Below are 12,915 nucleotides of genomic sequence, written 5' to 3'. Positions count from 1 at the left end.
GCTGACCTGGTGGAGGTGTTGGTCTCAGTGGAAGGTTGGAGGTAACCTGCAGCTCTTCCCAAAGTGCCTTCAGCCCAAACAGAAGGTGCTCATGGTGTTCCACTGGTGGGTTGGGGGAATTGGTAAGCACACCATGAGAGACTCCTCTCTCATGTGCAGGACTAGTGCAGGAATAAATCTGCACTAGTTGCCTCTTAGACTTGTGTTTTAATGCTGGTGGTACAGCAAATGCTTTCATAGTTGATATTTAATAGGAGTTTTCATGGCTTACAACCTTCTGTTTTGTAGGCTGCTGAGTTAAGAAATGTAAAGTAGTTCTGTTGAGGTTAGGCATGACTAAGACGTAGATTTTACTAATTGTTTTTAATCAGATTAATGAGGAATTTATTTTCTGTTGCTGCAAATGACTACTGCAGTGATAAAACTTGGCACCAGAGATTTGTGCATTAAAAAAAAAGAAAAAAATCATTTATTAGGAACAGTGTGAGTAGTAACTAATTGGACATTTCAGAAGGATTTTGCTTACTGGCAGATGGATGATGTGACACATGTAATGTATATGCAGTATTGCCAACTGTAGACATTAGAAATCATGAGTCAGACCCTTAAAAGTCTTGAGAGTGATTAAGAAAATGTGAAGATTAACTCCTGTTCTTTGGGCCCCTAGGGTAACATGAGTCAAGCTTGTGACAAGGCTTGCTTGAGACTTTAGAAAGGAAAACTGAGTTTTTCTGGCTAATCATGTCTTGTAGAGTTGGAGCTTTAGAAAAAAAAAAAGCACAAAACCTTGCAAGACTGGCAATAAAACGATGATTTGGCAATGCTCTAATAGAGCAGGATGCCATTAATCTGAAAATAATCAGAGACTGAACTTATTTGCGAACATCTGTGTGAACATAACACGAGCCTCGGATAGCAAGGTTTTCCGGGTGGGGTGGTAGTATCTGCGAATCTACAAAACAGTCTGCCTTTGCCAAAGGCATAAATCTAAATTTGTAGATCACGTTTTTTTAACTTGTTTGGAATGTCTATTAATAAAGTGAGGGAGATAAATTGTTTACCATAGTAACGGAATTACCCTCTGCACCATGAAGAATTTGATGAAATCATGCATTGGAAGAAAACAGGAAGCAAGATGAGAACTCCACTCTTTCTACACTGTGTCTGTAAGACTAATATGTTGTTTATGTTGTTCGACCCACTTGTTGAATTATTTGTCTCTCTGGTTGCGATGAGAGAGATAAGAAGTTGTTGCTGTTGCCTTAGGCCCAGCTCTGTCAAAGACAGTAGGCGTCTAAAGAAAAATCTAGGCCGAGGTCTGTGTAAGCCAAAGGAAACAATCCACAAATCCTTTCTCTCTCCAAATCTAGCATGGCAATCTGTATGGCTGTAGTTGCCTAAGCTTCTCCAGCAAACTTATTTAAAGAGCTGAACTGAGCTTTTAGCATCTATGCCAGGTTTGCAAGGCCATTTGGGATGTAGGGGTTGAACGCCAGTCTTTGCACTTGCATCTGGTGGAGGATGCATGCCTCTCTCCAATGGCAGTGCAAGTCATGTTACAGCGAGAGTAGCTACTGTACCAGGAGGAGGAGCAGACTGGAAATGCAGTGATAAGTCCCTTTGATCCACTTCATCATCAACCTTTAAATCAGTGTGAGATGTGGGTTTGATAACCACTCAACCTGAGAAGTCTTGCTATGCACTCTGCAGACCTTGCTGCATGAGGTCACCTTTTACACTGTTCATAACACAGTCTCACTGTGCAGACAGGGCAGCGAGAGTCACAGACCTGGAAAGATATATTTTCTTCCTCATTGAGCTGGAGACTAATACTTCCACTTGCTTATTCTGATTTCCCTATACAGCTCTTGGATTCCCTTTTCTGCACACCTTGAGAACAGCCTCGCCACCAGTCTGCCATGAGATACCAAAGTAAGTAATCGGAGGAATACTGGGCCCAGGTTGTGAGCTTTCTGAGTGGGTCAAAGTCCTGCTACAGTTCTGAATTTTGGGTTCTTCTGGTAAAGAACAACCAACCAAACAACCACCAAAAAACTCCCCAAAACGACAAAACCCCAAAAACCCAACACAACCCAACCAAAACAAACCTCAGCACCCTCCCCCCTCTTTGTTCTTTCTGTTGCTGCACAAGTGGGTAGGGTAGCATTCAGCCCCCAAAATATATATTATGGCAGCCAAGATATCTATGTCTGAAGTTCTTCTACAGTACTTGGACAGAAGTACTTCCAGGGTGTAACTGCTTTCACCCTGAAACAGGTGTGTAACAGGCTATTTGAGCTGCAACACCACCTTGGCTGCTTGAAGAAAGAATCTAGAGTCAAGAGCTTGACACAGATGTATGTGCATATATTTAGGTGAGATGATCCCTCCCTGTACTATCTGTATAAATTCAAACTGATTTTGGGCCATTCTAGAATTTTTACTTAATAATTTTGCTCTCCTTCATTTGTGATTTTAAATCACTCTCACCCCAAGCCCAGCAGAGGTTAGCTGTTACTCTACCTAGTTATAGTACAAGAGCATTCAGAAACCTGTGACACAAGAGGAAAGATAGAAGCTTGGAAAAAAAATAAATGCACAGAACATGTGAAGAGTAACTGTGGAGAGAGTGAGCTGGCAATTAACTGGTTAGTCTGTACACAATATGCAGTTGAAATTAGGCAAACAAAAAGCATGGAGTAGGTGGGATCGACACTATAGTTTCGCCTATCTTTCCTGCAAGACTTAGACCGTGGTCACAGGTGTCATGCCAGCAAGTGCAGCCAGTCAGTGAAACCTGTGCTTTCTCAGATCCTGGAGCAGATATCCTAAGCAGCACACCCTACAGCTGTTCCTGCTGAAGCACTGACAAAGCTAGTGCTGCTTAGGGAGAAATGAACTCTGGCTCAAGCATCCTTCTCATTGTAGGACTGTGTTCTTCTCCAGTCCTGTACCAGTCACAAATTTTAAATGCTCACATCCGTCATTGCTTTTCTATTCAGGCACCTATGATGATATAAAACCAGTAGAGGATGCAATCTGCGTTTGGTTTTGCCGGTCTTCTCACCTAGCCTGTTGCATCAGTGACAAAGCAGCCATGCTTTTGTACTTCATGGGTTGAAGCCATGTATGGGGATTTAAGTAGTTAGTGACACCTTTTGGTTAGTGCCCTTGCCTGTCTGTGCCTGGGTTGGACAGAAAGCGCCTGTGATTTGTTGGCTAGAAGAGATTTATTGTTAGGCCATGTTTGGATTTGGGAGAGTAGCTGGTGTATGAGGTGAGAGTGTGTTCCGTGCGCTGCTATGAAAGGGTTTAAGGAAACCCTTAATGCAGATTTAAGAGGCTGAATGCAGCACGGGGTTTCATGTGGCTTTGCTCAGGATTAGCAGCAGGTTGGTTTTCAGGTCATGCACGAAGCTCTGATGAAGATGGCTGTGGAGCATCATGAAAGGTGTTATTTCTGAATATACATTTTTCTAAATATTTTACTTCTGTCCTTAAGTTTGAGGTCATACAAGTTCTAGTCTGACACTACATTTGTCATTTGCATGGACATTTGGGCTGAAAAATATAACACTGCATTTTGAAGAGCAGGGTTTAGATTTTCTCTGTAATGCTCTTCCCTCCATCCCTCACCCCTCGCCCCCACTGCCCTGGGTTCAGCTATAGCAGTCATTTTTTCTCCTTAGTAGCTGGTGCAGTGCTGTGTTTTTTAACTTTCAGCCTGGGAACAACGCTGATAACACCGATGTTTTTAGTTGTTGCTAAGTAATGTTTATTCCAACCAAGGACTTTCTCAGTCTCATGCTTTGCCAGGGAGGAGGGGAAGCCGGGAGGAAGCAGAGACAGGACACCTGACCCAAACTAGCCAAAGGGGTATTCCATACCACAGCACGTCATGCCCAGTATATAAACCGGGGGGAGTTACCTGGAAGGCCCAGATCACTGCTCGGGTCGGGCTGGGTATCGGTCGGCGGGTGGTGAGCAATTGTATCCTCTCCCCTTGTTATTTCACTAATCATTATTATCATTGGTGGTAGCAGTAGTGGTTTTGTATTATACCTTAGTTGCGGGACTGCTCTTATCTCAACCCGTGGGAGTTACATTCTTCCGATTCTCCTCCCCATCCCTCCGGGAGCGGGGGGAGGAAGGGGGGAGTGAGCGAGCGGCTGCGTGGTTCTGAGTTACCGGCTGGGCTCAAACCATGACACCCACTAAAAGGTGTTGAAGACATTTTAGCCTAAGGCTAGGTTAAAAAAAAATATGTAGCAACATTGAGATCAGATGAAGCTATAGAGCATTTGAAGTGAACTTAGCTGTTAATGTGCTCAGTTACTCTTTGAAATAGACTTGTGAGTAGTCATCAGAGCTAAAAAAAAATCTCAAAACCCCAATTCTGTTTCCTGAAGTCCATCTGGGGCATCAATGTACTGAGAACAGATGAAAGGAAATAGTAAGAAATTTGGCTTCCTGTGTTGAAGAGGTTCAAGGGAGGCTTGCTCATCAGGAGTAGAGGACTCAGTGAGTGCCTCAGCAAACAATTGCTGAGGGTGACATTGCAGGGATGATGATGGGAGTGTAACAGAGCTGAGAACACACAGAAATGCTGAGGAACTGCTCAGAAATGTGGTGAACAAGTGGATTTTGTGGACATGTAACACATGCTCTCTAAAATAGGATGGGTGTAGGCCTCTCTGTCACTATGGATGAAACGATGTAACATCCATAAGAACAAGAAGTTAATTTTTGGGGATGGTGTAGATGCAAATAGTTTAATATTCAGAAGAAGACTGTAGTCTTCCACCTGGGATTTAGACTCTGGAGTAGAGGATTAAAACTGAATCACCATATGCTGCTCAATCTCTGTGTGTAATTTGGTAGCTGTTTCTCTAAATAATTAATTAGATAATGCTCCCTGTCAAGTAATCAGTTTGGGCTTCACTCAAAGAGAACTAACATGAAGCCCATGAAAACAGAGAGGATTTTATTATGAAAACAATGATTAAAGACTCAAACTCTGAATGAGGACTTCTTAATTATGCTGTCCAAAAGGAGAGGGAGAAATATTTAGTATATGGAAAGATTACAGAAGACTCCTGCAGATACCTCCCTTTCTCCCTTTTCCTTGATTTCACCTCGGAGCAAAACAGGAAGAAAATTCACATCTTCCTCTTAGAAAAACGAGTTTGACGAGTCTTGTGGAGCTATGAGTGGCAGACATGAAAGCACAAGAGGCAAATCAATCAAAATATTTGAAAAAAAACTTTTCTCTCCCCTAGTTTGACAACACCATTTCCTTGAATGCTGGGTTACGTCAGGTATTTTTCCAATCATCTTGTAACATTTATTGTGCTTTAGCTGAAATGTGTTAGAGCAAAATGAAGTCAGCACCTTTGCCTCTGATAAATAGCTTGAAAATCGTTAAGTACAGCTGCCTGTAAGGACAGGGAGATGTGCATGCTGCCCAGCCCTGAGTGCTGGGGTTAGCAGTGGTCATTGGCTAGTCCTAGTGGAGGAATTTATGTACTGTCATCTCATGGTGACGCTGGACAAGGCACAAGATGATACGAACAGCAAGGAAGGGTCCAGTTGAGCTGGTTATCAAGCATTTTCTATGCTCTCTGCTTCATGGTGGATGGTGTGCTATTTTAAGAGTGTGTTATTCCAGAGGAAAAAGATGGATATGACCAGTGTTAGACTTCTTTATGTGGTGTTTAATTAATTAATGCTTAATGTTTGTCTGGAAACATCGAAGGAGATATTTTTTTATTCTAGAAGAACAAGAAGTTACCCTCATTATTGAGCTCTTATATCCAGAAAGCTTTTATAAGGAAACATAAATATTGAACTAGTTCTGTTTCCAGCTTACGTAGCAGAAGAAGAGATAAGGAATAGGAATTTCAGGTCCTGCTCTGATAGCAAAAATATGTATCTTCAAATACGCAAGAGTAAGCAACTGTCACTATAGTGAGTTAAAAGTAAAATTTTGTTATGCTGTGGACAAGTCATATCTCCCAACTTCCATACATTATGTATAGAAGTATGCTATGTATAGAATTAAGATCAAATGCTTAATGAAACCAAATACATTGTTAGTAGCTTATCTTCAAGAACAATTAATAGTTACTATTAATAGTTTAGGTAATAAGCATTTCCGTATGCTCTGCTAAGTACTCTGTCAAGCACCAGCAAACCCTTTGTTTAAAGGAGGAACTCCAAGAATGAAATACTGCCACAGGGTGGAGGAGCTGAGTGGCACCAAAACTACGCACTAACTGGGGGAAAGGTAATTCTGGAGATCATGACTACCAACTCTTTGACCACCGACTCAAGAAGCTCCGCAACTTAACGATTTAGGTTATATAAAAGAAAGAAGTTCTTTCCTGTGAAGGTGGTGAAGTGCTGGCACAGGGTGCCCAGAGAAGCTGTAGCTGCCCCATCCCTGGCAGTGTTCGAGGCCAGGTCAGACAGAGCTTGGAGCAGCCTGGTCTAGTGGGAGGTGTCCCTGCCCATGGCAGGAGGCTGGACTAAGATGAGCTTTACGGTCCTTTCCAGCCCAAACCATTCTATGACCCAAAGAGAAGTAGAAACAGAGCACGTGGACCAACTAACATAAAAAGTGACAGTTGCTTAACAAATAGGAAACTCAGTACTAGGTAATGAAAGAGTTCTGCAACTTGCCACCAACGAAGACTGATGTCTTTCCTTGCTAAAATGTATAAATAGTGTAAAGTTTTGACAGTCATCAAGCCAGGCGCTTGTGGGTGACCACCTTGCTCTCTGTTTTGCTCAAACTAGAATAAAAGACTAGAAATACCTCAACTCGGTGTGTGAATTGGCTCTATGCACCAGTAAATAAGCCTGCATATGGGACAACAGAACTGTACAGTATTCTGTAGTGCCTTTAAATTAAGTACAGAAGTAATAATCGTGTAAGCAGTCATATATAACTAGATGTGCTGCTGCAGGCCATATGGGTTGAAGAGAAGCCCAGCAAACTTCATTCCTTCCTTTGATTCTTTTGTAATTTCACTAGATAAAGGAAGAAACTTTCTGCAGAAATTTGAGGCATTCCACAAAAGGAATCCAATTAAAACAATTTAAAAAAAACACAGGGATAAATCGAGGTTTTAATAAAAAATTGTCTGAAAAATCAGAAATCAAAGCAATTATGAATGGTCAAATAGCAAAGTGGAGTTTGCTGGGGATTAGTGTGGAGCCTAATATTCACTTCTCTGTAAATGACCTAAAATAATAACAGAAGAAAACTTACACATCAATCAAGTGCACAGATGGTATCAAGAGGCTGCAAAGAAAGCGGAGGCAACAGATAAACCACCAAATAAACTAGGCACTTTAGAGGTGAAAAAAGGAGCATTCAAGGACAAGATGTAACTTTGATACATGTAAGGTTCTTTTGTGGATTAAGAGAATGCTAAAAATGCAAATGTTTTCACAGGATCTCATGGACGCAAATTTCATCAGGGGACACGGACAGTCTTACATAACCATGCCTCACATCATGTATGCAGGGCAAATAGTTTGAATTGTTTTTTAACAGCAGTCTTTGGCCTGGTGCACCTCATGCCTGAGGGAAGGGTGTCTGTAATCATTTTGTTTCACCACAGAGGGGCTTCAGGATTTTGTTTTCACTCCCTTTTGGAATGAAAGCAAAACTTTTTGAATCTGTTGTTCCCAGTTTTGTCAGTGCCTGTGATTTAAAAGTACAAGGTTTGGCTGACGTTTTGTTTTGCCAGTGGTGGGAGACTCTCCCTTTACCAAAACCTTTAACAAAATCAGCGTGCCTGTGAAACTTGTTGATTTTGCATCTCTTGGTGATGTGGCAGGTTGGTACGTGGCTAAATATATCTTTATCCACCTATGTGTGTTGTTTGCTTCCATATGTACAATATAACCTCCTTGTTTTGATTTGGCATACCTACGACTGGTTGGAAAAGCTGTTGTATTTAGCAGGGGGCTACAAACCTGTATGAGTTTGTTATCCTTGGGTAAAGGACGAAGCAAACACTACTCTGCCAGATGAGCAGGTAGCCAAGATACAGATGATCAAACTGATTTCTGGCTAGTGAAGGACATTGCCTAAAGAAGAGAAGCAGTACTTATGAAAGGAAAAAGGAGTTTTTTGCAAGCAGCCTTTCTTTGGTTATCAGAGAAGGACAGGTGTAACTTGGCTGCAGGGACAGGAAGAGATGAGGCTTCAGCAAAATGCTGGAGTCTCTGCGAACACTGAAAAAATCCAAAAGAGTGATGGAAAAACTGAGGCAGTGATTCAGATTTTATTTTTCAATTTGCTTTTCTATAAATCTTTGTTTCCTGCACTGTCTGAATAATGTGGATTTTTTTTTTTTTTTTTTAGACATCATCTTGGCAAAGTTTTGTGCGCTTCTATTTTCATGGATGCTTGAAAAATTAAACAATAAACCAATGAATCTGGAAAGGCAGATGCATGTATCAGAAACTTGGAAAATATTTTAGTGGGAATACAGAGGAAAGCTGGCTGCAAAATGAAGCTGCTCATGGTCTATGATTATTGTCATCCTACCAAGACCTCACCAGGAGGTAAGGGTGTGCACATCACTGCAATATAATGTCTAAAGCTATGGGCAACCACTATCGCTGCTATATAAAGTTGGATAGTTAATTAGGAAGGGCTTGTTTTTGTTTTAACTGACATGTAATCAAAGCAGTATTGTTGGAAGAATTAATATACCTTTGCATATGAATCACTGTTACCTGCAGGGCAGCGGGAATGGCTGGTGAAGGGGAAGGCAAATCTGGTAGCTCAGTCTGGAGAACCTGTGACTGAAGTCCACCAATCCAGTCATATTCATTATTGACCTAAGTTCATAACGAATTGAGGTTCCCTAAATAGGAATGAATAATTTGCATCTTAAACTCCCAATTTTGATTCCTACCGCCACTCCCTAAGCTAATTCTTTAGATACACAGATTTTAGTACTTGTATACACTGAGTATTTAGTATTTTGTTTCTTTGCATGCTAACAAGCAGCTGTTGGAGCAGTAGTTAGAAACCAAGCCTCTATACTTCTTATCGAGTTTCCCAGTCACTGGTTAAAGGATTAGACAGCTTCTCTCTAGTCCGCTGAATCGTCAATTACTTTTTGCTCCTGGAGCAGGACAGGAGAGGAACATCCTGACTGTAAAAGCTGCAGCAGGGTGGTTGGCGTAGCAAGTGAGGTGTATACAAAATAATTTGGTTAAAATGGAAGCCTCCTGCTTCCCTGTCACACAGGTAATGACTTTTCTCTGTGCTACACAGGACCCAATACAATGTGCAGCTGCAATGCAGGAGAGGACCCCAGGCTAGAAATCCCAACCTGATGCTAATCATAGAATTGTTTAAGTTGGAAAAGACCCTTAAGATCAAGTCCAACTGTAAACCTAACACTGCCAAGTCCCCCACTAAGCCATGTCCCGAAGTGTCATATCTACACATCTTGTAGATGCCTCCAGAGGTGGTGACTCCAGCAATTCCCTGGGCAGGTTGTTCAAATGCTTGACAACCCTTTTGGTGAAGAAATTTTTCCTAACATCCAATCTAAACCTCCCCTGGCACAGCTTGAACCGTGACTCAGGCAGGTGTGGTCATGTGAAGGGTGGGCTGTCAGATCGGTGCCTCTCTGCAGCATCTCTTGGTGAGCCTGGGTGCCTCCCTGCTCCCAGCTCTGCCTGTTGCAAACTTTGCCTTTTGTGCCTGGGCTGTTGCGGTGCCTCACTGTCTGGCAGAGGTGGCACTCGCTGCCCAGGCACTAAGAAGGCAGACTTTGCTGCTGCAATACCTGAACCCCTTAACACATGTAACCATTGGGCCTCTGACTTGGTGCAGACAATGGTGTAGAAGAGATGTTAAAGATCAGCAAGCTATTCAGGTAATACAGTAACAGAAGGGAGGTGAGGATAGCAAACCTCTATACACTTGCATTTTGTTTTCTTCTTTTCCTCATAGCAATGGGACATCCATAAGGTGGGATGAAAAGTTCCCCCGTTCTAGAGATGCTGGTTTTTACAAAGCAAATTCTTGTTTGTTTTCCTCCTAAAAATGCCATGCTTGATCCATCTCTACTGGGTGCTGTGTGGACCATGCTGCACTGCATGTGGGATGTATGCCTGTGCTCACCTCTTCTGATGGCCATAAAGGAACGTCAGTTGCAGAAGAGCAGAGGAGTGGGACTGGTAGGATGGATGTGGCCCAACAATCCTTCTCATCAGCCAGCACCCTGCATTTTTGAGGCAGAGGTTATGAATGTTAGCCGTTTGTATTTTTTCTGAAGCTGGCTGCTCTAAGACTTCCAGTTAATCGCAGTGTTATAGCAGATCATAAACATAGACTTTGTGTATGTACTCAGTGCGGCTTGCTTCTGCACAGCATGAGCTGCTGCATGATGAACCTTGTTTCTGCAAGCCCCTCATGAATGTTTTGTTGTACATTGTGAAATGTAATTAATTCTATAATAGCTGTAATTCTATAACTTAATTCTGTAGTATGTCATCGAAGGAGTTTGACCACTGGCTAGCTGTTGGCAGTATAGTTTTTCAGTATAACGGCTGATTTGTTGTTGAAATTAGTTTTACCTCTAGTGATAAAGAACCTCTGTATCTGTCAGCCTGAATTATTTCACATGCCTTTTGGGTCTACAGCTGTTAATAGACTTCAAGATCACCAGTTAGGAAAAATGACTCAAGGAAGATTTCTTTATTGCAGCTTCATTTTTCATTTTTTGTTTTTCTCCAGTGATTGTAGCAAGTCTGTCTACTTTAAATTTAATTAAAGCATCTTAACTTGGCAGGGTGACATAATTTCATAACATATAGGAGTTTCCCAATATGGAAAAAGTTAATTCAAGTGCTTACTCTGAAAAAAACCTGATTTATCTCAAATGAAAGGGCAGGTTTTCCTCATATATTTAACCTGAGTTTTAAATCACTGAGTTAGAGGTTAAGTGTATTGCAGAATTAAGCAAAACCTAGAAGGCTTCAATTATTTTACTGGAACTTCAAATGTATTTCATGCTTCCTAAAAAGTTTTCTAAACATATTGGCTGCTTCTTATAAAATAGCACTGGGAGTAGTGAGCAGTGAACCCATAGTAAATCTCAGTTGATTTATTATATTATTTGGAGATGTACTGCATCGCCTTTTTAGATGATGCATTCATGCCAACGCTATCATCTTACCATAACTACCGGATAGTGTTGTTATAGGGCTTTCTGGTTTTTATGAAGTCACTCCCTTTCAGACTAAGTGCCTCACTATTTTAATTGATCTCAGTATAAAAGCTGGCTATATTTTTAGAGTTACAACTGTAAGCACCCTGACATAGAAATGTATGCTTCTCTTGTTTCAGAAAACATATCTCCTTTTATGAGTATCTTGCCTGAACCTCTTGCAAAGTGTGTAGAGTTATCAGAATGGAAATGTTAATAGTTTGTAGAAGAAAATGTAAGATGAATATGCGGTCTTCAGCTTCAATGTTGAGTTCCACCAGCATGAAGGCTTTACAACATACTTTTAGCTTTTCTCTTTTGGATTAAGCACAGTCCCAGATGTCGTGTCAAAATAGCTAGATAGTGATAATTATTATGCTTGTTAATTACCACCATTTTCTGCTCCATAAATTATTGGTCTTCCATTTTCTCTTGTTAAGCCTCATTCACTGAAACACAACCTACCATTTCTTACCTTATTCCTGCTGAGAGCTAAGAGCAAGTGTGGAGTCAGCTGGGCTGAGGAATGGTAGTTCTTCGCACTGCAGAAGCTCCATCAAACGCTAATGGCTTTGCCTTTTCTATGGGTGGTGCTTGGGAGTGAGAGAAAACTTCAAAATGCTTCATGCTGTGTCAGCGTCTGAAAGCTCAGGTTCACAAAAGTATTTCTCTTTTGTCTAGAAATTTCAGACAATCTCCTTGTTTTGCCTGCTCAATGATCTCCAGCCCTGCTGAAACATCCTGAGCATAAGGTAGTTTGATATTTCTGGTTTTGAATTCTAAAGACAAGGTGTCTAAGAAGTATCGGATAAATGAAAGAGAAGTAATTTTATCTGTAGAAATGAGAATATATTTGTTTCTAAGCTCGAGTATTTTCAAGCTTTATTTTCAGTATTAAGTGCTATATTTGTGGCTTATAAAGCTTGCTGAGTATCATAAATATATTGAGCAACTCAGCTACATAAGGTAGAGCTATCTAGAATGTCACCAGAGAAATGTTCCTAAAATAATGATACAAGTGCAATTTTATGTGCTCTTTCCAGGGGAGGTTTGTTTAGTTTAATGTAAAACAAGTACAAAGATTGCAAAGGATGAGTGATCCGACATTGTCAGTAATTTAAATGTGGCAGGAATCACTGTCTGTGCTTCTTTCAATGATGCTCCAGATGAGAGACTTCAGTTGTATGCAAAATATCATAAATATTGCCTTATTAGAGAGAGTTGTGGAAGACTGGCCAGAAGAACCAGCAGGTTGGCCCTGGTGGGCTTGATCTTTAAAGGCTTGCTTTTTGAAATACAGCAGAATATCAAGGGGCATCAGAAAGGGTCATCATTGCTGAAGTAAACTACTTTGCAATATTTTTTCATTGCAAAGAATGCTGTGGGGCAAAAAGTGCCGTAATGGCAAGTACAGAGTTCCACTTTCCAATAATAATAAATGCAGAACAAAAAGATAAACATAGAAAGTCGTACCTGAAAGTGCTTTATCAGCACAAGATATTGAGGGCAAGAAAAATGTTGATTTGAAAAATGGGAATTGATTGGCCTGTTCAGTAAAAAGTCTCAGAACAAATGAAAACTAGAATTTGGAGAGAAAGAGAGAGCAACTATTCAATGCCCACTTTGCCTTTTCTTTAAGTAGGGTTTGAGAGTGCCCTTTCTCCCACTG

This window comes from Strigops habroptila, chromosome 2 (genome assembly GCF_004027225.2).
Source record: "Strigops habroptila isolate Jane chromosome 2, bStrHab1.2.pri, whole genome shotgun sequence".
NCBI classification, from domain to species: Eukaryota; Metazoa; Chordata; class Aves; order Psittaciformes; family Psittacidae; genus Strigops; species Strigops habroptila.
Note: the sequence above shows the minus strand (reverse complement) of the source record.